Raw genomic sequence first — 22,386 nt, 5'->3', positions numbered from 1 at the left:
CAGTTCACCGCGTTCCATCCACACTGGTGTGCCTCAGGTCAGTGTTCTCAGCCCATTTCTTTTCAACTTGGTGCTTGCACTACTTTTGAAGTGCCTCCCTGAAACGGCGATTCTCCCAGTGCGCGCTGTTATTTACGCGGACGACAACGCCCTCTACGTGCGCGGTCCTACCCGGAGGTGCTCTGAGGTCCACGGGCGGATGCAGATTGCAGATGGCTCTGCAGTGCGTGGCGAACTTTATCTGAGACATTGGCCTCACAATTTCGGCAACGAAAACCGAGGCCCTCGTTGTTCACCCTCGTGCTGCAGCCCGCCGCCACCTCCCGTGCCTTCAGCTCGACGGTGCGAGTATCTCTTGGCAAACGAGTGTCCGATACCTCGGGCTAACCATTGATAATCGTCTACGATGGTTCCCCGCGGTGCGGCGCATTCGGCAGGATATGCTTGCCGCGTTGAGTCTTGTGTCCGTCGACTCCTCGCTCGCGGCAACGTATGCCCTCCCGCCTTCGCGTGCACCGTATACGAAGCAATGGCCCTTTCCGTCGTGCACTACGCTCTCCCTCTCTGCACCCTTCAGGCCCCACAGTGGCGTGCAATCGACCGGGATCATCGGCGAGTGATCCGAATGTGCCACGGCATCCCTCGTCATACTCGTGTGGCCGAGACTCTGGCAGAAACTCGCATGTGGCCTGCGTCGCTTACAGCGGATCTGCGTGCTCTGTGTCACGTGGAGCGCCTACATCGTGCACCAGGCGCCGGTCCTCTACTCGCCCGACTTCGTGCTGTCCCAAACACTCAAGTCGGTCGAATCATCGACCTCTACGACAGTCTTGTTGTCGACGAGCCTGCCCCTTGTGCGCGCTGGCCCCCACCACACCGGCGAGCGCACCTCTGTGTTTACTTTGAACTGCCGGGCATACGTTCAAAGCGCAACACACCACACAGTGTCATCGCTCAGGAGGCTGCGGCCAGGATGCACGACGACCTAGCCGGCAGAACACAAGTCTATTCAGATGGCTCTGTGCTACGAGACCGTTCAGCTGCGGCCGCCTGCATTGCCCCTGAGCTCGGCAAGGCCCTGCAGTGCCGCCTCAGCTTCTGTGACTCCTCGACTACCGCAGAACTCGTTGGCTTGCAGCTGGCTGCTGACCTCCTTCGTGAGCCACCTACCATCAAGAATGCTGCGATTTATTGTGACTCAAGGTCAGCTCTGCGACAACTCATGAAGGAGGAACGCGGCCCGCCACTTTCACAGCGTGTTGTGCACAGCCTGCGGTCGGTTCAGGAGCATGGCTGTGATGTACTCCAGTGGCTTCCCTCCCATGTTGGCATCGCGAGAAATGAGGCTGCCGACGGTCTGGCTAAACAGGCACATTCCTCCGCGACCCCATTGACACCATACGCCTACTCTCTCGATTCCGCGCGATGTAATTTTCGGCGAGAATTGCAGCGCGACCACCCAGACGAGCGGGTCGCCGATGGACGCCCCCCTCCTCTTCTCCCCATGGCTGGCTTCTCCCGGCGAGAGCGCGCCCTCCTCTTTTCCCTGCGGACTGGCTCGGCATGGACGGGGGAACGAAAACAGCGGCTGCGGGGAGCTCCTTCGTCAGCTTGCATCGACTACGGCGCTGTTGAAACACTTTTTCACCTGCTGTGCGAGTGCCCCACATCTGCTGTGCAAGGAAGCAGCTAGCCACCCGCTACCGCCTTCTCGGCCTGCCCTGTGAGACCCTCGAGGACATCCTCTTTCCCACTGGCTGCAGCGATCGTCGCCGTAATGCCCTTGCCGCCCTTCTCTCCTTCATCGACGCTGCCGGCCAGGGTTGCCAGGTCGAAAATGCGAAAAATAGCCAGAAAATTGAAAAAAGTAGCCAAAATGTAGCCAACTTGAGCGAAGGGCAGAAAAAGTAGCCAAAAGCAGCCACGCATGTGTGAAATCCACTTCTACATTTGTATTTAAATGACTAAATGCAAAAGCCTTCCGGCGAAATTGTAAATATGTGCTGCCTGAACAATGCAAAATCATAATTCCGGAGATTTCAGCATAAATTCTTTATTTTAGCAATCATTTCATGCATGACGAAATAGTGTTCGCGCTGTTAAAAAAAAAATGAGTCTCTCTCCACGCGCCTTGCGTGACTTTTCTGAAATGACTAGAAGTTGCGACAATAAAATTGAGTCTACGGCATGAGTTACGGCATTGAAACATAAATGGAAGCCCTTTCGCAAAAATTTCTTCCGTGATGACGAATTCAGAGTCGCAGTTCGTACTAAGCCTAAGAAACGATAGAAGCAGTTCGTCGGATATCCAAGAAGGATTCTTTGTTGGGTTAGTTGGTACGACATTCTGAAGAGAGCACGAAAAAAAAAAAAAACAGGGCACAAAAGGCAAAAGCGGCAACAGAAGCGCTCACTAACAGCTGTTATTAGTGAGCGCTTGTGTTACCGCCTTTTCCTCTCGTGTCCTGGTTTTTCAGTGCTCACTTGAAATGCCGGATATGCTATTTCTAATGTCGATGAGTGCACAGCGCCCTGAATGCGGAGCGCTTTCGATTCCTGTTCACGTGCAATTTCGGTTTAAAGCCACGTTCAGCAATGGGTGATCGGCAAAAAGAGGCTCCATGCAACAGTTCCCGCGGAGTCCCGACCAGGCATCCAAAAGCATTGTTTAGTGTGCGCGACGCCTGCTTGACTGGCAGGTTATACACGTGTAGTTTTTTTTTATATTTATGTTATGATCTACCATTGAACCTTAAGCCTGCTTAAGCCACAGCGCCATCCTTTTCATCGAAATTCATTATTCGCATAATCAAAATGGAAAATTCAGTTTTTGGAGCAGGAAGCACGCTTTGGCTGCTATGTTTTGGCACCATACACTCGAACACAAGTGGCTGCGACATCACCAGATATTGATAATTTTGCTCAAATTGAGGGGACAAGAAAGTAGCCAAAAAGGAGCCAAGTAGCCAAGACGATTTTTCTGCCGCCACCGGCCTAAAAAAGTAGCCAATTTGGCGCAAAGTAGCCAAACCTGGCAACCCTGCTGCCGGCCTCGGCGAGCGGCTTTAAACCCAACATGCCACGTAGTATAGGCCTAGTGCGCTGCAGCTTTGAACTGAACAGGCAGCGCCACCGGACGGCCGCGGCGGAAAACTTGGGATTGTCGTTTGTTGCTCCCGTGCCCGCAGTCACGGTAGAAACGCATGGCTCCTCGCCGAAAGGACGTAAAAACGTCGCAGTAGTCCGGTACTTTTTCGTACATCTGCGTGCATGGCTGGCACAACAGCTGTAGGAACACCGTTCGGAAGCAACTAGCTTTAAAATTCTGCGGGTTACCTCAGAAGTCGGACGAAAATGAAAGACAACTCTACCGCATCTATGCGGGGCTGCGTAAGCAACGCCTCGAATTCCGTCCATAAGTCCCCGCTCTCGTGCGTTTTTTTTTTTCGCCTTTTATTATTTATTTTAAATGTATACACAAGCTTACAAGGTCACAAAGAAATGGGAAGATAGCAGGCTAACAACGGCCATTTAGAGGGGCAATGTGCCTGTCTGCGTCTTCTGCTCTCACGCGTGATTTCTTGCCAGCCAGAGCGGCGAGCAGGGTTAGCCGGTGCGGAATCAGACACAAATTTGCCGCGTCCTCTTCGTTGGGAACGAAAACAGTTCGGTATGGCTCAGCACACGTAGAGCACTGAAAAATCAAAAGCTCACCTCCACTCGTACGTCGTAGTCCACGGTTTTCGATTGCACTGTGCATTTCCCAATAATGTCGGAAGATTCCATCGCGCACATCAATTCTTCTTTCAGACCACACACTGACCACTCGCGTGCAACTTCGTACCAAGCGACCAAGAACTCCTCTTGAAACGGTTATTGCAATTTCAATCCTACGGAAACCGCAGAACAACACACGATCGTCGCCCCTTGTCCTCACGTTCACGCGCGGGCTGGCGGCGATGCGCTTCCCTAGCAGACGACAGCCAGTGACGAGCTGATGGGCGTTTGCACTGCCTTGCAGTCTCACTGTCTGTAAAGTGTGTGTGCGCGTTGTGACTCGTGAGCGTGTTGGTGTGTGTGTGTTTGGGGGGGGGGGGGGGTAGTCTACTGTTCCCCGCGTGGTGCCCAAGGGACGGAAAAGAACTTGTTTCGGGCGCAAGCAACTGGGTTTGTCGGCTTTTTCTTTTAATTTTTTGTTGGTAGGGCTCGCAGTTCGGTTTTCAATGAAAAGAATGACTGAGAGGGGTCTCTCTTTCTCGAATGGCTTGAGGCGAATAGGGGACGAAATTTTGTGTAATGCTTTTTTTAACAAGAGTCGCTGCCTGCTGGTTTTTCGGCTACAGCTTTAAACTGCTGTAGCTTGAGAGGTTTTTCAGACAGAAAGAAAAACATAAATACACATAAGTTAGCACAGCGTATTTGCACACGCAGACAGAAAAAAAAAGAAAAGAACTACGGTGGCCGTTCTTGGAGAACAGCGGCTGCCGCAACCATAGCCGCCGCCTTGAAACATGCAGACGGGCCCGTAGCCGACAATCCTAACAGTGCGCCGCTAGCCCGATAGAGGGCGAGAGCAGTAGCGCCACCATACCAGCTCGCCCTACCTTCCCGCAAGCTCTCCTTTTGTGTCTTTCCTCCTCTCTGTCTCCTTTTCATCCCCTTTCCCCGTGTGTGTACCGGTTGAGGTGTCCTCTTCGAGAGACAGTTATCGTGCACACCAAACCCCACTTCTTATTTCTGAACAGAATCACCTATATATATGGTGGTGGTAGTGGTTTGAAGAAGAAAAAGGCGCCTAATTTCTGCAGCCCGGTCGGGAGCACGGCGCAGCGCCAATATATATGCCCCGCGCTCGCGGGAGCGGAATGCCTACTTTTTTTTTTCGCCTCCTCCTTTCCTACTACCTTTTCTTTCGTCCGCCCCCCTTCCCCCATGCAGGGCCGTTGAGGAGGTGACCCCGGTACGGGAAACAGTTAGGGACTATACACGCGCTATCCGCACACCCGCTCCGCACGTGGCGGGACACCTGCCGCCCGCAAACGGAGGAGGAAAAACCGGAAAGACGCCAATCGTCGCACACGGGGTACCGGTTTTTCCTCCTCCGTTTGCGGGCGGCAGCTGTGCCGCCACGTGCGGAGCGGGTGTGCGGATAGCGCGTGTATAGTCCCTTACAGCCCTGCAATTCTCTCTTCCTCCCCTTTTACAAGAATCACTTCGAGGTTGACGCGTTTACGCACACGCTGCGGTGGGTGTGCGTCTGCCTATGAATCCAAGAGCCCGCAGCGCGCTGGCCGAGCTTCTGAGAAAACGGCCTCGGTAGGAGGCCACTGACTGATGGCGAGCAAGACAGCGCCGATTATACTCGTACTGCTACGTCGCTCTGAGGCACTCACGCATGCGCAGTGGCTTCGCTGATATTTTAAATGCGAAGCATTTCTTAGCGAACTTCTGCCACTTTGAGCGTATCTATCTAGCCGCCTACGACTTTGTGCTCTCCTGGCCGTTTCCTTAATAGGATGTACACCCAAATTGGTATGGCGTAACATGGCTTTATGACGAACATAAATGACCGGTGATAACATGAAACTCATGATATCCATGTCATGAACGACATGATTTACATGCCACTGTTTTGGTGCTCTTGCGGCCGTGTCGTTAGTCTGATATATACCAAAATTGGTATGGCGTGACAAGAGTGTATGACGAACATAGGTGACAGGTTCTAACGTGCCAGTCATGACACGCATGTAACGGACAGCATGATTTACATTCCACGCTCATGGTGCGCTCGCGGCCGTTTCGCTAGCTTGATATACACCAAAATTGGTATCTCGCGACGTGACTGTGTGAAGAACATAAATAACAGGAGTTAATATGAAAATCATGACACGCATGTCATGTACAGCATGACTTACGTGCCACGCTCATAGTGCGCTGGCGGCCGTTTCGCTAGCTTGATATACACTGAAATTGGTTTTGCGCGACGTGACTGTGTGACGATCATAATTAACAGGTGGTAAGACGGAGATCATGACATGCATGTCATGTAGGGTTTGATTTAGACGCCACGCTCATGGTGCGCTCGCGGCCGTTTTGTTGACTGGATATATACCTAAATTGGTATGGCATGACAGGAGTGCGTGACAAACATAAATAGCTGGTCACGCATCGTATATATGTAGCAGAATATATGTTTCATTAGCATGGCATATCCCAGATTGTACACGCATGCATGTATGACAATCTTGCGATATATGGCGAACTAGAAGTCACGACATGAATGACTTCATTAGCCTCAATGACATACAAGACGATGTATGCAGCTCTTTGCTGGCTGCTTCGCATTACATCGATTCCCACACTGCGTGAGATCTGGCGATTTTTCTTTCTTCTTATTGCCTTTTCTTATTCGCGCGTCGCGTTCGCGTGCGGAGTAATGACACATAAAAAAAAATAGCGACGAATTCGGCGAAATGCGTCGCCAAGCGTGGGTGCGGGGACGACGACACATTTAGCGCGGATTACTGACTCTTATCAGGAGCCATGGAAGCAAGTTGCCGCCTACGTTGCTGCTACAATCTCGCGCGTGATCTCCCGCATCTTCGCGGGCAATGTATTACCATCGCGAGTGGTGTGTTTGGTGCATGTTATGAGTCGTACAATGAGATACACAGGACATACAGTGTATGATAATAATAATATGTGGGGTTTTACGTCCCAAAACCACAATTATGAGGGACACCGTAGTCTCCGGAAATTGTGACCATCTGGCGTTCTTGAACGCGCACTGACATCGCACAGTACACGGGTCTTTACCATTTTGCCTCTATTAAAATGTGACCGCCGCGGCCGGGATCGAACCCGCGACCTTCGGGTCAGCAGCCAAGCACCGTAACCACTGATCCACCGTGGCGAACGTAGAGTTATGTGAACAGCGAGTATTGTGTGTCGTGACACGAAGCACTTGCCCGTTGTTAGCGGGGTTTCGTGCGGCGAGCGCACGAAACCCCGTGGTGTGGATGGCTCCTTGCGTCGTCTGCTAGCCACACCGTTTTCGCATGTGTGCGTACGTCATGCACGTTCTCAGATCACAGCTTATTCCGTTGTGCTAGCTATCAAATGCTTGTACGTATGCCTACACGATATACATAAGCATTTCGCCTTACGAGACTTGTATGCACTCTAATAAGAGAGTACACGCCCGTGTCGGTATGGCGCTAGGTCTAACCATCGTACCGTCCATTCGCCAAAATCATTTCAATGTGGGTACTACCACTTTCTCGTCCAAGCACATCACATAGTGCATTTGGCGTCGTCCTAAATAAAAAAAAAGGTACTACATGTCGAGGGTGTGAATGCAGAATTATAGCAATACCATCTCGTGATGTGTTGGCGATTTCGAAATCCTTGTGATACCGCAAAGCATGAACTAGCATATGCAGAAGATGGTTAGCGGTAAAAAAGACGTGAAGCCACGCATTTCTGCAGCAGTACGCGTATTCATGCAAACAGAAAAGCAGCTAGAGTGCACTAAGTTCTACTTCATCTAATTACGCAGAAATACAGGCTGTCTTTGTTTGTAGCCGATAGAGGGAGAAGTAAATACTTCATTGGCTCAGTCGCACAACTCTGTTTGTATTGTGGTATAGGCAAAACAATTTAAGCACGTGCAGATAAAGCAAGAAAAAAAAACATTCGGCAGATCCCACGTAAAGCCCCTCCATGCGGCAGTAGACGCGATGGAGGGGCTTTAATCCCACGTACCGTGGGAGTCGATGTTATGCGAAGCGCGCGGCGGAAAGGTGACCGTGGCGCAATTTTTTTCACTGGCGAAACGGTACAAAATGACACTAAAGATTTATATAAATGTTACACGCACACATATACGTTGAAGAGCCGCATATGTGTTATATAATCAGTTGTTTACAGTTTGGTAACGCTGCCAACGGCAACGTGGGTCTTACCAACACCAGAAGCGGTGAGCTGATATGATGTGCATATACTTGTCGCTTAAGATGGGGAACACACGCACGTTTCACAAACCTGTGTGAAACGTGCGAGAACAAGGTCATCAACACCGGGATCTGTGCGCAGGAGCAGCTGGTCATGACTTGTTATAAGATTCGGTCGTGATCGCGGTGACGAGGGGTCCATGTGTAGTGAAGTATGTGGTATAGTAGAGCTGTTGGTATTCGTGGATGCCTCGGTCATTTCGTCGACAAATTGTCTCTCGATAGAGCCGGCGACATGTCGGAACCTGAAGTCATCTTTTGCGTTGATGAGGTATGGGCCGTCGAGGCTGCTAGGCCTGGATAGTGCTACGTAGACCAACATCAGTGGATGGCGCTTGTCGTATTCCTAGACAACCTGGGCGTATGTGGCCTACGTAGCCTAGTCTACAAAGCGGCTGTCAATCAGTCTGGCATCATGCTCGGTCAGCATGAGGCCATCGCCCAGCCTCGCAAGAAATGAAGAGAACACAGCGTCGTTCTGACGGACTAAGTGCACTTTACGGTGCGGTGATGTGAATATCATACGTAACTTTCGTTGATGTACTCCTCAGGGGTCGAGCAATGCTTCAATATAGCTTATTTATTCATAATAATACAAATGTAATGTTTATTAGACTACTATAAAAGCGGAGTCAACACTGGAACCACAGACGTTAATCTGATATGACGCCTGTATCGTAGGAGTACAGATCGTCGGAATATCATGTAGTGTTTATTGCTTGCTTGTAAAATTAGATAGCAAGCACCACAACCGCAATTGACGTAGCACCGATATTACGCCTGCATAGGCTGTTTTTCCAAAGCAGTTTAGACACCTGGCGTGGCTCTGTGGTAGAATACCTGATTGCCACGCAGAGTGCTTGGGTTCGATTCCTGCTGGGATCCCAATCTTCATTCTTTACATTCGTCGAGTCAACGCTACCGATGTCGGTTTTTCCTAACGCCCTCGCATTTAAGTTACCAATGTCTGTTCTCGCCGTTCCTGCGTAGATATAAACTGTCAATCACCTGTGGCGCATACCCGTACACCGGGGCCCGTGGTAAACGGGTATGTGCCACACGTGTCTGGAGGAAAGGGTTTGACGACGTGCGCGACAGGATTTTCACGTTATTCATGTCATGACGCGACAGTCATATTCGCCAGATACTCTTACCCTCCCATGCCAATTTTGGTCCACACCAAATTAAAGAGGCGATCATGAGAGCACTCAGACGTAGGCGGCTAGATAGATAGATAGATAGATAGATACGTAGATAGAAACGATCAAAGTGCTAGAGGTTCGCTAAGAAATGCTTCGCATTTAACATCGAGCACAGTGCAAAACACGAATGTGACCGAAGGCCAGTACCCAATTGATTGGCAGATTGCACTTCTCTCACACGCAGTATACGTATGTTAGGCCGGTTTCGTGCATTGATGCGGCGGTGGAGGGCGTATACATCACTATTACGCTGTAGTGAACGCGCTTTATTTGCCGACAATCGACTCAAACCGCGAAGCGTCGCTGCGTACATTTGTATACGCGCCGCCGATCGCCTATCCACACAAACGCGGCGACGGTGCTGCTACCTATAGCCCGATCTCGCGGCGAATAGGTCCAATCGAAAAGGCTCTAAGGCGCAGCAATGTCACGCACAAACACGAATTTTGCGACAGATTAAAAACAAATAAATAAATGCATACATACATAAATAAAACGTTGAACTTTCTGAGAGTACACTCACAGCCAACGCTAAGCAAAGCATTGTGACAGTGTTTTTCTTAGCGTTGGCTGTGAGTATGCTTTTAAAGAGTTCAGCATGGTCTGTCGCAAAATTCTTAACGGCAGTAATCTTCAGAAGAGAGAAGGTCGTTATTAAATGGTACTGGAAAGGTTCCCTATATAGCGTCATGTATCGCAAATACTCCGCAGATGGGAATAAAGATGATTGACACGACACGAGCAGTGTACATTGCAGACTGTTAATGCACACCGCTTTATACTTATTCAGTCCACATTGTTTTCAGGATAGGTATACATCGTCGCAATGCGCCATAACACGACAGCTCTTATCGAAATATCAGTGCGTGACGAGACGTCCGTGTTCGGCGCTGTTATCGACGATGCACAGAGTACACTCGTGCGCCGTTTCATCTTCAGAGTTTGATCTCTGCGACAGATCCTACGGCCTTTGGGTGCTTGAGTGAGGTGAGATGATTGTCTGATTAGATTACCTCCGCGACCTTTTGTTACCCCGTCCAGATTCATTTCTCGTACAAAGAGGAAAAGTTCACAGTTATGCTGTGCTACTCCCATTAAATCGCCTTCCAATAATAATTGTTGGGGTTTTACGTCCCAAAGCCACGACATGATTATGAGGAACGCCGTTGTGGAGGGATCTGGAAATGTCGACCACCTGAGTTTCTTTAATATGCACCTAAATCTAAGTACATGGTCCTCTAGCATTTCGCTTCCATCGACATGCAGCCGCCGCGGCCGGGATTCGATCCCGCGACCTTCGGGCCAGCAGTCGAACACTATAACCACTATATACACCACCACGGCAGGTCGGGGTCTCTCCTAGCATACTATGCATACGGCTTTGTGAGGTGGAAACCTGGAAACCAAGTCTCTATTCTTTAACTTCCTGAACTTTTTTTCGGTACCTCATAAACGTTCACAAAACGGCAGGACATTCCGTTACACGAAGAAAAAAGAAAGAAGAAGGGACAAGAAACATTATCCACACTTTACCGCACGAAAAGAACGACCGAAACGTGCGTGCTGCTCACTCAGGCCGATACGGGTCGTTTTGCATACGCCAGTTTCACGCGACGCAGCCATCTAAGAAAATTTCATGCTCGCGGCCAGCCTCGCCCTATATATCCCGCATGCCGGCGCTTCTTTCGAAAAAGCTCAGGACCGCTCGCGTGGCGATCAAGAGCGTCGATTTTCGCTCCCCGCCTTATCTCACCCTCTCTCTCTCTCTTGTTCTTCTAGTCTTCTCAACATATATATTTTTCTATTCTTATCCTCCGGCGCCTTAGCACTTTCGGAGCGCTGGGAGTAATGGCCGCCGTATAAGAGACGCCCATCGCGTGGTTCTGATTTTAGCGCAAAGGCGTGCGATTCTAAGCCGCGCGATAGCGCCCAGACACTTGGGCTGTACGCCGTAACTCGGTGAATAAAGCGTATATAGCGAGGACGAGCCCAATGCAAGAATAGAAGAGAGAAAAAATTGAAGGTGTACGTCTTTTGTTGTTTCATTGGTCCTGCGTTCCGTATCTTCGTGCCCTGCTGCTGCCCGTAATAGACCTGCGCATGATGGTCCACTATCATGGAGAACACCTTAATCGTCATCCCGAAACAATGTAATATGTGCATGTAATAAACAGTGAATATGGGACGCACAGGAGCCAACGTGTGTCTAGTCTGGCATCGCACGCTCCCTCCTCCCCTCTTCGTCCACAAACATACCTGTTGTCTGACTCGTTGCGCTTTCATGAGTGCAGCAAAAGGACTGACAGTTGGACGAGTTGGTACTGGTTCATGACTGCCTGACCAACACAAACGCGGACAGGAATGAAAAGGACTCCACGAGCGCTCGTGGTGTCTCATTCTTTCTTGTCAGTGCTCGTGTTGCGCAGTCAGTCATGAATATCAAATGTAGTTTAGAGAGGAGAAAAAGAAAAAGAGTAAACTCCGTTTGCTTATAAGGGTGCCGTTTTGTGTAAATTGACTGCAAAATTTGCGGTCGTGAACAAATCAAACGCGAACAAGAAATTACGCAGTGGAAGTGTGTTTCGCTCTTCGTGAGTGGTAACTCGAGAGAACTACCTCACGCCGCAAGTTGTGTGGTTGTGTGCAAGCTGAAATCGTGCTGATATTACGCTTACTGCGATAACGAAAACGAAATATCACGTTTTGCTAAACCCTATCTTGTTGAGATTTCATTTGTCCAAGACTGTACGTCCTAATAACCTACAAGGTATTCGAACGCCTTCTATAGCGGCACGCATGTCCATCACGGCACGTCGGTTGTTCGGATGCACATTCCAGAAAGAACTTCTACAAGCATAGAAAAATACGATAAATCGTCAAAGAGAAGGGCTCGATAGAAAAAGAAGGCTCTCATGCGAAGAACGTGGCTACAGAAAGGCGCCGTTATGGGTGACGAACATTAAACTGACTTTACGGTCGATTCTGGAGCTCCGACGTATATATAGAAACGACGCGGACCACAGAATGCTTAGCAGGGACGGTCGCATCTGCATATATATAAAAAAAAGAAAACACACATTTTCACTACTAAACAATTAAGATCAAAGACTGTGACCTCCTGGCCCCCCTGCGCATTTCAAAGATATTTAGAACGACCAAGAGGATGCTTTCGCGCTTCTACTACCACTTTCATAGCCTTATGTAATTTTTTTTATGAATGCCAGCAGCACGAGCCGAGGATGATGCCCTTTTTGCGGTTTATTGATCCTCTTATTGGTTTTGCTGCGAGCGGCAAGGAGCTGAGCCTTTTGTCCTGGATAACGTTCGATTCAGGAGGCAGTTAAAAATCTCGGCTCTGTGGAGAAATGCGTCGTTATGTGCGCTGCCGTCGAACGCTTCTTCACGCTTTATATTCTTCGCAGATAGCACGTTGGAAGCGACTTCCCCTTCGTGCTCGGAAACACAAGCTTCAATGGCCCAGAAAGTTACGCGTTCGCCCCGAGGTTCCCAAACAGGCAGTTTTGCTGAGCTTATTATCCTTTACACCACAAAAAAAATGTGCCACATTTGAATACCATGCGTCTCCGATATAGCCCTGATGGTTGCTTGGCAATGAATGTGCTGTTCTGACGGCTCACTGTACTTATGTGAAGTAGGTTGAAGATGTTCGAATCCGGCAAGTACGTTTGGTTATTTTTATTTTTATAAAATTTGCCGCAGTCGTGACCTTGTGGGAAGGTTCTCGCATAGGCTGCTGCGGGTGGTCGTGGGCTTGATTCCCGCTGTCGCCGATCACACACAGGTTTCTATAGAAATGGGCACAAGCACTTCTCCGGCCCGGTACTTGGCTTTCTTCGGGGGTGATGACGCTTAGGAAAGGCGCTTGAAAGTCCGTCGGAAGACACGTGAAGATTAAACGTTGCGTGAGACAAAATTTGAAATTTACCATAGCTGAGCAAAGTATAAGCAAAAGACGAGACGAAAGCACTCGCTTCGCAGCGTTCGCAGGAGCACGCACGTTGAAATAAATTCGGGATGGTAAATACGAAGATCTTTGATATGCAAAAAATAAAAAAATAAATATATAATTGAGCGGACGTATAACGGCTAGTGATGCAGAACTATCGGTAATTTGACTATCGATAGTATCGATAGTTTCTTTGGAAATATCGATAATGTAAACAAACAATCGATAGTACTACTATCGATAAACTATCGATAGTCGAATCGGTCGTACTATCGGTAATATTGCGAGTGATATTACTGCCACGCGTGTTTATTGCTTTCTTTTGATGTATTCGGGTTTCACCCACAGACTGTTAGCAGCGTTTGATGCAAACCGCGGCGCAATGTTTGAGAGACTTCGCGATTGTTTGAGATCATTGCAACAATTAAGCGCCGGACGCGAATAGTCAAGTTTATTCGAGAGCCTACGCGAGCACCAGCGATAACGCTGGAAGGTTGGATGACTGATGTAAAAAAGACAAAGCTTTCCGCCGATTATCAGATTACGCGACGGCTGGCGACTGTTCTCGCAGCTATCAGTGCCAAGCGTGTATCGTTTGTATTCTGAGTTTTGATTTTCTGGGCACAAGTTCGACCAAATAAAGAGCTTCATATTTCCCCGTCTTGCTGCAGCACTCTTCACCGTTACAACCACGTGACAAACTATCCATAGTGTTACGAATAATGATGCTGTTGCTGGCTGGCCAAACTGCCAAAATATTCGCGATAGCCTACTATCAGCTTCGTTTAATTTATGAGCAAATGTTTGGCGAGAGAAATTATTTGCGCAGTGAAAATGGCGGCATATGCATCAATAAATTATTATTTGAAAGCAACCAGTTACATCTTATAAATAACAAACTTAGTTCTTGATATATATATTTTTTTTAATTTTCAAATCATAAAATGCAATATAAATCTCAAGCCGCGGAGTTCCACCGCGTGTAACGGCTTCCTTTCCGCTACAGCTGAATGGTTTGACTTTATGACCATGTGTCAGCGAAGCACTCTAGTGAAGAACTCAAGCATTTCAACTTTATTGCCCTTGAGCCTGCTCCTCCGGCTCCACTATGTACCACACGCAAGGGGAACCAAGATCATTCTGCAATGAGTTCGCGATGTTGATTTTAAACTATCGACAGTACTTACTATCGATAGTGCTATCGATAGTATCTTTTACCATCGATAGTTCGATAATGACTCAGCTATCAATAGTATCGATAGTACCATCGATAGTTCTGCACCACTAATAACGGCACATTTGAACTTAGGGCTAGAATATTTCGCGGCAGGAACACAATACATAGCAAAATAAGGTATACATTTTAGCATGCGTGTGCAATCGGATTCTGTGTAATCTCTGACTATAACCCACAAGCTTATTCCTCTAAATATGCGAGCATTCTTGCGGTTTGCGTACCTCGAAACATCTGTGGTCATGTGTATACACCCGTTACTATAACGTATATAAGACTAACGTTATCACAGAAGGCACTTTTCCCTTTAGTCACGCGTACACTTGTCTTTTTGACCAGAGCACCAAAGGTCTTGCGACTTCAAACGTACGTACAAAGACAAAATTTGCAACCTTAGTCAGCCGAGGAGTTGGTTGCCTTATCTCCAACTCATTCCATGCTGCACTAACTGATGTAACTTTTTTTTTTTGTCTGTTACAGGTGGAGTACATCGCGTTCATTCCCTTTCCCCTCTTATATCCACTTGCGTTCCTCAGCTCCAATTCTTTTTATGCATGAACGAATGTGCATGTGTGCGTGCAAAGGTCGAAATATGTTGCACGAATTGAAAGGTTCGGTTTGTCTTGTCTTATTAACTGTGTGTGTCAGCTCGCGTACCTGTGCGTGCGCGTCTGTTTTTCTCCCTTTATATCACTCTCACTGGTGTCCTGCATAATGTGCTACTTATAACCAGGGCACTAGACCTTTTTCGTGTGGTTTCCTGGATATAGCTAGCACTTTAAGCGGGACTTGATTAGGCGTATGCGTCAGTGTGCTTTGTTTCGTATGCGTGTGCGCGGTTGCAAGTGTGATTTTTTTTTTTGAAAACTGCCATATTATGCAGTAGGTATTACGCCATATGCCATATCATGCAGTTACTTTGCAGTAAGCGAATAAATTACCTTGTGACTACCCACAACGCATTGTAGACTCTCTGTCAGCCATCAACACTCTCCATGAACAAAACACGTAGAATTCGATAATGTACTCCTTCGAGAGTGCTCACTGTATATCTGTATTTTTACGTGACCGTGCTTTCTTGTCAAATGTCACGAGGAATGCATGAGAGCGTCTGGAAAGTCCTAGAACAGGTAAAAAAAAAAAGCTCCATGCTTGGATTCACAACACCGTTTACGGGTCAAAGGTCACTCACGGGCGCATGCAATGCACGCCTTTATTTCAGGACGCCACGGCGCATGCGCCTTTCCCCTAGCGGAAAAATGGCGAAACGCCTCTTGATCTCGGAGGCTTTCGTTCTGGCACTACCAGTTGTCCCGGCCCCTACTAAAGCCCTACAAAAACGGAAGAGCTAGGGCAGCACACGAAAATGAAAAAGGCGGATTGTCTTGCCAAACAAACGGTATAAAATAAATTAAATAATGCAAAATAAATAAGCCGAAGAACACTGGGCCCTTGTTAACCTCGGCTTGGCGTGCCCGACAAAAATGTTCCCGCTCTGTTCAGAATGCGAAATCGAAGAGGAAACGAGGGGAATCTACAAAAGGAAACGAAACAGTCGAGAGAATTCTCGAAAACGGCGCCACGAAACATACGATCCCCTCCTTGGCTGTCACAAAAGCCTTCGAGTTGCTTCCTGGTTGAGCCCGGCGAATTCCCCCCACTGAATGTGCCCCGATTATTCAGGCAGGCAGGAAGCGTCCAATCAGCCGCGTCGTGCGCCGGCGTCAAGGGAGTGCGCATGCCGTGTAGCCCTCAGCGCCAGCGACAGCGGGTCAATCAGAGAGAACCCAGCCGCGTCGTCTAGCTGGCGTGCAGAGGGGGCAGAGACCCCCTCCAGCCAGACTTGAAAGAAACTACACGCCCCCTTGGCAGTCACTCCCTACTGAGCCGAGTTTCCTCTGTGTCGCGTGTCGAAAAAGTCCGAGTCTTTCTCTGCGCAATTTGGGTTTGACTGTTGACAGCTGACGCTCTCGAGGTCCTATTCGGAAGGATTCTGCGACGTTGCAAACAGAAGCAGTCGTTTTGCCTGCGCGTATTTGTAGTAAACTTTTTTTGTTTTAGCACCTTTCACCTACTTTTTTTTTTTGCAAAATTCTGACCTCGGTCCAAATCTCAGCTTAGGGGACCCGAGCACCCCAAGTTCAACTTCGAGAAAAGGCTCGCGGAATAAAATCGCGAAAGTCCAAGCCCCCTGGGTCTCTCTGTCCGTCTTAAGAAGTAGGCACGGTGTGGAGCGCTGTAATGACTGGACAGCTTGGGAGCCAAAAAGAAAAGTAATCGTAACGCCGTTTCAAGAAGAAAAGCTTTCCCTTCGACGTCCTTTTGCGCACACGGCTCCAGTCATACGCGCTGGCGAAATAAACCTCCTTTTTTTTTGGCACCGTGTCGCCGCCAGCTGGCATTCTTTTCCGCTTCACTGAGAGACTCGTCGATCGGGTTCAGTTAAATCTTCATTCCACAAGGTACAAATGTGTTGTGCCCTTTCTCGAAGGTTGTATAACTCGAAGGTTGTATAACTCAAAGGTTGTATTTGCAAAGGTAAAGTCGGTGTCGTAACTTTCTTAAGTACCGCAGTTGTTCGCGCGTTACATGTGCACATGAATGAAAGTACTCGGCAACTTCAGCATATGAAAGAGATAATTCACAACCACCCGTTTGTAGTACGACGTCAGAAAGAAATCCATGCGGATTTCTTAGAGAGGAAAGCATCTAGTTGAAGAAAAATTCGTCCTGGTTCGATTCCTGGACCAGGACGAACTTTCCCTCAATTAGAAGATTTGCTTTCTAAAATATTCATGTGGATTTCCTTCTAGCTTCGTCCTACAAACGGGTGGTTGTCAATTGTCCCTTTCATAATTCTTCCGCTACCTTGCGGCTTTCCGCATAACTCATTTGAAACTTCAGCATATAAGCTTCCCGACGCAAACAAAAGAAAGGAAGGCCCAAATAACAAATCATTGCTAAGTATATATTTCGTCATCGTGACAGCATCATAGCTCCAATACGGTCTTTATAAAACAGTTTCGTTTTTGTCTTTTTTTTCGCTAACGAGTCCTGTCGCCTACGTAGTGCCGGCCTGTTTAGAGCAGAAGGTTAGCGTGGAGAGTGTGCGGCGCGGCGACACGGCCATCCTGCGCCGCGAGGCGCTCGGAGACAGCCCCATGGGTGTCACCTGACATCGGAACGAGGACCCGCTGCCGCTGGTCTCGCCAAGGTAGAAGAACGCCATGACGTGGCGTCATGTGTAACCTATTTCTGACGTCATCTTCGTCGCCAAGTTGGAGAAGAACAGTGACAGGCTGCCTACGTGACGTCAGAGATAGCTTGAGCATGACGTCACGCACTGTTATGCTCGGGGGAGGCGTATACTTTGTCGCATTAGGCAGTAAGTTGATTTCGGTAGTGGCAGCGAGAAGTTCACGCTTTTCTGGTGTTTGTCGATTTTTTTGGGATAGCCCATTTAGACTGAAACAGCTGTCTCAGTTATTATCATTCAGTAAAGCCGCTTTTATGCATATACAAATGTAGTCTTCTACACGTCTGCCACCTGTGCTTTCAGCTTTATATTATTCCTCGTGTATCTTTGTATGTCTTGTTGGAATGTAGTAGCTTGCCAGCAATGTTTCGCTGCCGCAACTTATGTGCCACTATCGTACCATGTGGGAGGTCCCGGTCAGGTGTTGCTGCTCTCTGTACTCCTTCCTGAGTGTAAGGATGCGCATTTTAATAAAGTATTGAATTAACTTCAAAAGTGTCTGTAAGTTTTGTTGTTCCCTACCTCTCTCGGTCTGGAAAATCAATGCCCCCCATTTTTATCCCTTTCTGTTTTTGCCAAAAAGCGAAATTGCTGATATTTAGATCTTCAAATTGAAAGATCACGGCTCAAGCACTGCGTACAGATGGTTAACCAACGAAGCTTAGCCGCGCGGCCACGGAGTTTATCCCTGAGTTAATCCCGACGGTTCACTAACGTACGTCTTTCTCAATTATTGGTTACGTCCTTCCTGAAATCTTAATGGGTGTTTCCACCCGTGTGTTCCCTTCATTTTCAGAAGACCAGTGGGGAGTAGTGGAGCTTGCCCAATTTCTGTGGCACATATATACGCGCTAGGAGTTTTTGCGCACAAGATGGACGAAATTTGGTCTCGCTAGCCACACAGTTTATTGCCGTATATAGTTGATTTGTTTTGCTCGGAATCAAGTTGTTGAATTGTTTCCCGGATAGCCACAACCTGCCGTATCGGGTGAACAGAGGGAAAGCGAATTTGGTTCCGTTGATGCGGGGCAGAGAAGACCGTCTTGCTTTATGAGGTCCAGCCTCGTGAGTAAGTGAGGCGCGTGCAGATACTCACTTCCGTGCTCGTTCCATGCCAGGCTGCAAGTGTTAGAGAGCGTGACCGACCGCGGCACGGCCTCCGAGATGCACGTGCAGGGCGCCGAGCGGTCGGACAACGGCCTCTTCAGCTGCCTCGCCAAGAACGGATTCGGCACGGACAGGCGAAGCATCAAGCTGGTCGTCTTCGGTGCGCCGTATACTCATTGACTGAACATTAGGTTGCTGTTGATTGATTGATTGATGGATTGATTGATTGATTGATTGATTGATTGATTGATTGATTGATTGATTGATTGATTGATTGATTATTCGATCGATCGATCGATCGGTTGGTTGTTAACCTATGGAGCTGAAACTTGAAGGATGACAGAAGTTTCAGAGGAAACTAAGAATAGCGCAATAAACAATGCAAAGATGGTAGGCGTAAGAAATAGAAAGTAGAGCGCAGCATGCATTGAAGAGCAGACGGGTGTAGCTGAAGTTCTAGCATAGACATGGACACATCGTATAAGTAATGCGTAGAGAAAGTAACCGCTAGCGTGATAAGACTTGTTTATTATTATTATTATTATTATTATTATTATTATTATTATTATTATTATTATTATTATTATTATTATTATTATTATTATTATTATTATTATTATTATTATTATTATTATTATTATTTGATATGCACATACAAATATTCAAAGGACACAGAGAATGTAGGGAGCAATCGGGCTTACAACTGCCACCTAGAGGGGCACAACGCCTGCCTACTCTTTCGGGAGGAGGGAAGAGATAGAGGAAAGGAAGATAGGAGGAGAGAAAGAGATCCGTTTTGCCCATAAAAGTCAGCAGAGCTCGATGGGCAGAAGTCGACGGATTAGGAAGTTTGCAAGAAAAATACACGCGTAGTATGGAGTTGGCTAACACAAGCCACGCAGGCAAATCATTGCGAGGGACCTTCATGGTGCTATGGGAATGGAGTAGCATGGCGATCTCTCGCTGTGATATCTGATGATGATAGTATTACTAAAATACTATGCTCATCTTTTTTTTTTCTTTTCCCAGAGGTACCGTCAGCGCCGTTCGATGTGAAAGTCGAGCAGACTTGGAGTCGTTCCGCCAGTGTCCGATAGAACGCCCCGTACAGCGGCAACAGTCCCGTATCCAACTACATTGTGCAATACTGGAAAGACCACGGTGAGGGGCGTACCTAGCTTACTCGAAAGCAAGCCGTATCCTACCTATATATATGTGTGGTGAAAAGAACCACATTCAATCTCTCTCTCTTGTCGAAACTTCACAGGCGTTGCCCACAGGTTAGAAGAGGCCGTCGTCGTGGCGCCACAAACGTCGACCCTTCTGCGAGATCTGCAACCGGGAACGTCGTACATCGTCCGAGTGTTGGCCGAGAAAACCGTTGGGAGGGGACCTCCGTCGGAGAGCCAGAAGTTCCAAACTAAGGAAGAAGGGTTGTCACTTTTCATTTCGTTTTTGTAAACAAACTTTGTTTTTTAAGTGGGAAGTTTAGTGATAGTTGTGAAATTAGTGCGTTCGAAACTGTCATGCTAAAACTGAGTGGAGCGGCTTATGAAACCTACACCGACCGATGAGCAACCTGACATTGGATGGTATAATCAAAGCATCCCGTAAACTGAGCTCTGTTTTATCCCCTTCTCCACCGTTCGCGACCTACCGATTCTGGTGATAGCGTAAGTGCACGGAGCACCGCTCAAACAAGTGACGAGACATTGTAGAGTTTGAGAATTGGGGACCCAAGATACTGGGTCCCCAAGCTGCGTTGGGTAGGCTGCTCTTGCTTTCGGAGGATCAGCAGAATTTGAGAATTGGGTCAACCGCACGGGGCGCCACACGTGGCGAAATCAGTTATGCGAGACGCGAGCCATACTGCGTTGTGACCCGCGCTGCGTCTGCGTCGTCTCGCTAGCGACCCAAGACGCCTTGAGGACCCACGCTAGTCTCCGACTTTTGGGTCTTGGGTCAACAGGAGCGCAAGGGCCCAAGAGTGGCTTGGGTTCTGCGCATGCGCCTTGGCGGCTCGCAAATTTCTTGGGTCCTCAAGCTCCTTGGAACCTCAATTCTCAAACTCTCTATTATCACGGACATTTTCTTCAGGCGTATCGTGGCACCTCTCTATTCACTTTATTTTGTAGCCTACTACCACAGCATGTGGCCAGCATTCAGGTGAAGGTGAAGCACGCTTTGAACAGTGAAAGCGTACGCGGTATTCATAATTCTGTGATTATTAATGTTTATTCCGTGATTATTATCAATATTTAATTAACAGTGACCTTTATTATCCGCTTCTCCCGCAGAACCAAGCGGCGCTCCTACTGACGTCGCGGCCGTGTCTAGAGAACCAACTCTTTTGCGGATCAAATGGAAGGTACGTGTCACAAAAATAACTCCGCGACACAATGTAACGCTACTCGTTAAATAGTGAAAAGTACTGCGGTGGCACGGATAATTTGCAGTGTAGTGTATATGGCGTTTCAATGCCAAGAAAACCATTCGTCCTCTTCAGAACGCCCTCCGAAGAGTGCGGGACAGCGCTTGCATTCAAACGTACAAAGCTGTTCATGAGAAACTGTTGCTCAATCTTGACAGCGAACATGATATTGTGAAGCATTATAATACTGTTTACAGGATGTACTTACAAAAGACGTCCTCACTTTTTGCCGCAACAAGATTACCGATGTGTTTCGGCCAATAACAGACAGTTTTTTTTTACGGGAAAAGCTTTGTGAATCACACAGAACGTTACTAGCACCTCCCCGAACTCGATGAAGGGGTGCAAAAGGAGTAAGAGAAAAGCGATGTAGGCAGCGTAGAAAATGTTAAACTTATACGTATTCTAATCTCTTGCTCGGCACTGGTCAGGCGCAACCCAAGGAGCAGTGGAACGGTCACATTATGGGCTACTACATCGGCTACCGTAGCCGCGCCTTGGAGGAACCGTACAGCTACCAGTCGATGCTGGTCACCGACCAACCCGAAGAAGAGCACCTCCTGTCGGGTCTCAAGAGGGCCACGGAGTACAGCATCGTAGTCAAGGCGTACAACGCCGCCGACTCGGGACCAGACTCGCAGGAGGTATTCGCCAGGACAACGGACTCTGATAAAATGGTTTGAATGAGAAACTGGTCGTAATTGCAACTGAACACAAGCCGACCGGAACCTGGCCACAGGCTTGGCAAGCAAGATTGCAAGCCATAGTAGTATATACGTAACTAACGATATACACGTATATTAATGCAATGTATCTGTATGTGTGTTTCTCGGATGCGAAGAATAGGAGCTTTGTCAAGCCGCTACATAGCAGCTTTTTGTTCTTGTCCTCGCGTATGCTGTGGTGTTGACGCTGTAATGAATTCCAAATAAGCTGATTTGATTTGATTGTTCATATGATGGGCGAAACATGAGCTGTTGCACTAAACGTGCACGAACACTGGTACAGACACAATAATGTTTGTTAATATTATGTTTTGAATGAAGGCTAATGTCCTCATCACGCGAGGTGTGTAAGCGCTGCTTACGCACTAAATGTAACTGAAAAAGTAAGACTTCTGACATAAATATGCACTTCATGTTCACATTGACAACTGCAATGCAGCAAATCATATGAA

The 22,386-nt window shown here is 48.0% G+C and overlaps 1 pseudogene; it reads left to right on the top strand.

The window, feature by feature from the left end:
* The first annotated feature begins 529 nt into the window (after window positions 1-529).
* The window catches only part of LOC119375029 (uncharacterized), a 33,235-nt pseudogene continuing 11,378 nt past the window's right edge, over window positions 530-22,386 (top strand).

The sequence above is a fragment of the Rhipicephalus sanguineus genome, chromosome 11 (genome assembly GCF_013339695.2).
Source record: "Rhipicephalus sanguineus isolate Rsan-2018 chromosome 11, BIME_Rsan_1.4, whole genome shotgun sequence".
Taxonomy (NCBI): Eukaryota; Metazoa; Arthropoda; class Arachnida; order Ixodida; family Ixodidae; genus Rhipicephalus; species Rhipicephalus sanguineus.
This window is presented reverse-complemented; position numbering and strand designations above follow the sequence as displayed.